At 42.0% G+C, this 5,198-nt stretch overlaps 1 non-coding gene across 1 annotated transcript; it reads right to left on the reverse strand.

Annotated features, from left to right (window-relative positions):
- Positions 1–2,477: 2,477 nt before the first annotated feature.
- trnas-uga (transfer RNA serine (anticodon UGA)) lies at positions 2,478–2,559 on the reverse strand. The gene has a single exon. It is a non-coding gene; the product is annotated as a tRNA-Ser (tRNA).
- Positions 2,560–5,198: the final 2,639 nt, after the last annotated feature.

A 5,198-nucleotide genomic window follows, 5' to 3' on the forward strand; every position in this document is an offset into this window, starting at 1 on the left:
CTGATTTTGTATTGCAAACACGAGGAAATCTGCAGATGCTGGAAATTCAAACAACAACAGACACAAATGTTGTGTGTGTTGTTGTCTGATTTGGACGCAAGGATTCTGCTCAGTGCGATAAATTGTCCGCTGTCTAACTTAAGGAAGTACGTTGGTGAATGAAGCGAGGCGCTCTGCATCCGTACAGTTGTACAAACACACCGGTACCCAATCGCCCTGCTTGTACTCGGAATCTATTGTTAGACATTCGGTTGCAAAGTGAAATATCGTAGCTAAAAAGGCTGTATTGGCATGTCGATTTGACTAGTTTCCACCTGTCCCCACCCATCAGCAAGTGGCATGTTTCATTGTGCTTGTGTGTACTGTTACGTATTCAGGCAACAATAAATATAGATGAGTTAGGCAAGGGTTTTTATAACAAATAACACGTTTATTAAACACTGAAAACAACCCCCTCAAAAGTAAACAAACTCAAACGTAACCGGAAAACAGCTGCTGTGCGACAGCGTAAACAGTTCTTAATAGCGTTGCAGTCCAAAACAGTCTTTAAAACGGTATTGAAAAAAAGTTCTTTAAAGCGGTATGCCGAAAGTTCAAAAGCTCACAGTCCTTTTTAAAGGAGAGACTTTTTAAAGCGATTTAAATTGTCTTCCACGTCGATGTCCTTCGATTCCCCGGCGTCGAACTTTCCCACGAAGAATTTTATGGAATATAACGGCTTAAAGGCACTAACCTCTTCTTCCACACTCTGTCCTCAATCTCCCGCTATCCCAGCGGAGATTAACACGAGAACAGTCAACGAAATCCTTCCGAATGAGGATCAAATAAGGTCGAAATCAATCCACCGTCGAAAATCGATTCTCCTCGATTTTTATCTTCCAAATTCTTATCTTCACTCTCTACAGCAAAGAAACTGTTGGCTATGACCTTTTAAACTTTAGGCATTATATAAAACTTCATTTTTCAACTAAACTGCGTCATCACATTAAATCACGCAGGGACATGAAGTCAGCTTGGCAAATCCCGCCACGAACTGCCCCACCTGACAGGGTGGGTCTTCCTTTTATACCCTGTAAAAAAAACCTGTCACATGACCTCTACTGGCGGGAAAATGACATCACTCCACCATCACAAGACCATCACCTCAAGTCCAGTATAACTTCAACCCCAGTCACGTGACAAGGGTACCACTGTCACGTGTCACGGGTACGTAACAGGTACACATAGATATGCGCATAAATATAAATTTGAGTTCACTTTAACGTAATCACCAATTGCGTATAATGCATGATCCCCTCGGTTAGACCCGTCATCAGATACAGATGAATTGAGTCACTGTCGGTTATTTTCGTGCAGTAGAAACTCAAGACGTCGACCAGCACATGCGGGTGTGGGGTGTGTGTGGTGGAAGAAATTTTCAATGTTTTCCGTTGAAGTACTGAATCAGGACCTCCTAATCTGGTATATATTCTCAGCTAAAAATGCTGCGAGAATTGAACCGACGGAAACATGGGATGTCAACTCCAGAAATTCTCGAATCTCCCCAGTCGATCTATTGAAGAACGTGTTACCGGCTCCAGATTTGTGTTGGATGCGGTACCAGAACTCAGTACCTCTAAATCCATGTCGTTAATGAAAACCGAATCGGGAAAGTACCGCGTTGAACAGAGAATCAGAATCACGTTTATTATCACCGGCACGTGACAGGAAATTTGTTAACTTAGCAGCAGCAATTCAATGCAATACATAATCTAGCAGAGAAAGAAAATAATAATAATAACAACAAATGAAATAAAACATAATAATGAATACAGAAGTAAATCAATTACCTATATTGAATAGATTATGAAAAATATGCAAAAACAGAAATACTGTATATTAATAAAGTGAGGTAATGTTCTAAGCTTCAAAGTCCATTCGTGATTCTGATGGCAGAGGGGAAGAAGCTGTTCCTGAACCGCTGAACGTGTGTTTCTGTCTCATGACCTTAGAAATCCAAGGTCAACCCTAATATCCGGTGCTATCTGTGTCGACGTTGCTCCTTTGCAGATTGGAAGAATTTTCATCGGCAGTGTCATGACGGTCAATTATCGTCCCTCATTAATGAGCTGTCCTGACTGTGTGTGGCTGATGACGTGACGTAGTCGGACCAATGGGTTGCAATGAGAATATTTAGGCTGCAATTGGTTCGTTCAGTGAGGGCGCAAACTGGACAAAAGTGTTTATTTTGAATAAACAGGATTTCAGGAATGTGTGAGGTCATGTACTTCGATGGGATTAAAATAAGGACGACCGGTTGCAGTGAGACTGTCAAAGGAAACTGATCCCGAAATAGAGATGGCGAGCCGATGGGTGGATCAGGTATTTTGCAAGGCAACTGCAGATTGTCAACTGAACACATTTGGGGCCAGCGCTATAACAGCATCCAGGGTGTTAAATTTTATTGGCAAACTACACGCTGCTGCTTGTAGTGTGAGCGCTGCGAGCAGGGTTCGAACCTGCGTGGGGAATACCCATTGGATTTCAAGTCCAACGCCTTAACCACTCGGCCATCGCAGCTCCATCAATGTTCAGCACCCACCGTAAGGCTGCACCTGAAGTGAGAGTTGTACTTGATTTATTTTCGGTAACGGAAATGGTGAATCGATCATGCTTTGGGCTTGTCTTGCAGCCAGTGGCACAGGGAACATTTCGCTGGTAGAGGAAAGAATAAATTCAATTAAATACCAACAAATTCTGGAAGTAAAGATCACACCGTCTGTAAAAAAGCTGAAGATAAAAAGAAGATGGCTTCTACAACAGGATAATGGTCCTAAACACACCTCAAAATCCACAAAGGACTACTTCAAGAGGTACAAGCTGAAGATTTTGCCATGGCCCTCACAATCCCCCGACTTAAACATCATCAAAAATCTGTGGACAGACCTCAAAAGAGCAGTGCATGCAAGATGGTCCAAGCATCTCACAGAGCGAGAAGCCTTTTGCAAGGAAGAATGGACGCATATCCTCCAAACAAAAATTGAAAGACTCCTAGCTGGCTACAGAAAGCCTTTACAAGGTGTGATACTTGCCAAAGGGGGTGTAACTAAGTACTGACCATGCAGGTGGCCCAAACCTTTGCTTCGGCCCCTTTTCCTTTTATCTTATTTTGAAACTGTAAAAGATGGAAATAAAAAAATGTAATCTTGCTTAAAATAATAAAGAAATGTGTCATCTTTAACTTTATGCCTTTTGGAAATCAGGTCATCTTTTACTCGCTTAGCTGTTGACAGTAACAGAAATTTTGAGCATCGGTGCCCAAATCTTTGTATCCCACCGTATCCTTCCTTCCAATGTGCATCACCGTATCACACGATGATCTATTTGACAAATCTTCTCCCATTCTCCTCAACTGTCTTTGATCTTCAATGTGTTTAAATCTTTTGAGTTTTTGAACACGTTGAAGTCAGGCTACCTTTCTTATATTTTCTTTTCTTTAACCTCCCTTCCTTCTTTCAGAGTGGAGTGACAATCCCAATTTTCCAACCATCAGGATCTATTCTAGAATGTAATGATACGTGAAGGAGTACTATTATTGCCTCGAGAATCTTCAGTTCCCACTTTTAGAACACGGGGGTGTAGTCCAACTGGTCCCGTTGACATACAGCTTCAGGGCTTTCAGCTTCACAGGCACCTTCTCCAGAGCCATAACATCCACTCTCACTGATGCCCTCTGACACATGTTTCTCGGTGCCATTATGCTGGAGTCTTCCACAGAGCAAAATATTCATTCAGTTCGTCCGTCTTTTCCTTTCCCCCCATTACTGCTTCTTCCGCGTCATTTTCCAGCTTTCTGACATCCACTCTCGCATCCCTTTTATTCTTCATATGTCCGAAAAAATGATCTTTTCTCTATTATTAGCCATTTAATTTTTCCTCTCATCAAATTTTATTGGTTTTCTTTTGTATCTTGAAAGCATCCCAAACCTCTAGCTTCCCAGTAATGCTTGCTATATTATAAGCCCTCATTTTTGCCTTTATGCTGCCTTTACTTTCCAGTATCAGCCACGGTTGCCTCATTCTCCCTATCGAATATTTATTCTTATTTGTGATGCATCTATCATGCGCCTTTCCAATTGCCCCTAGAACATCAGCCCTGCTGGATCTGCCGTTAGCCCTGCTGGTTCCCCTTTCCAATCGACTTGGCTAACCCTAGACTTAGGTCGCTGTTGTTTTCTGCGAGTGACAGGGTCGAGGACTGTGATCGCCCCTGATTTTTTTTCTCTGCGAATGACATGGTCGGGAACTGCTATTGCTATTGTGTTTCCATGCGAGTGACGGGGTCGAGGACTGTTATCTTCACGGACTTTCTTTCTGCCAGTGATGTGTTGGGGGACTGCTATTGTCGCTATATTCTTTTCTTTCTTTGCTGCGGGGAGGAGGCATTTTGGGGTTTAAGAGATTTGTTTCTTTTCTTTTCTCGTGCCAGGGTTGATGTTTGTCCTTTCATGAAAACCGATGGTCTCTCGGTATTTAATTGTTGTCCAGAGCAGACAAATATCAGAGTTGTATTGTACATGCAGGCTTTGAGAATTATATTAACCGTTTGCACCTTTCTATTCTCCTCACTCGTGCCACTGCAGTTCCACTTACTGCATGGAATACTCATACGTCTAATTTTAGATTCTCGCTCTCAGACTGCAGGATAAAATCGATCACATTACAATCACTGCCTCTGAAGCATTCCTGTATACTAATCTACCTGGTCAAAGCACAACACAACACACAATCCGCAACTGCCTTTTCCTATTGGGCTCAACCACAACGTACTCTAAAAAAACCATCCAGTAGGCATTCCCAAACTACCTGCATGTGGAGATCCTACAATGACCATCGTAATGTTGCCATTTTCACATGCCTTGTCCATCTCCCGTTGTCATTTGTACTCAAGGTCGACTGCTAGAGGCCTGCATATAACTTCCATCCTCTGATCCTATGTTATCTCTCAATAAGGACTTTTTTAAAAATTTCTGTACATCACTATAAATTACAATAAATAAAATAAATAGAAATTTAAAAAAGGAATTGTTAGGGAGAGTTCATGTGTTCATGTGCTGAGAAATGTCTAAGCTGAGCAGAAAAAGCGGCTCTTAATAAAAATGTGATTTTCTATTTTCAGACTCCTCTACATCCACCACCCCACCCCCGTGGGTAGAAAT

Source organism: Hemitrygon akajei, unplaced genomic scaffold (genome assembly GCF_048418815.1).
Source record: "Hemitrygon akajei unplaced genomic scaffold, sHemAka1.3 Scf000050, whole genome shotgun sequence".
Classification (NCBI taxonomy): Eukaryota; Metazoa; Chordata; class Chondrichthyes; order Myliobatiformes; family Dasyatidae; genus Hemitrygon; species Hemitrygon akajei.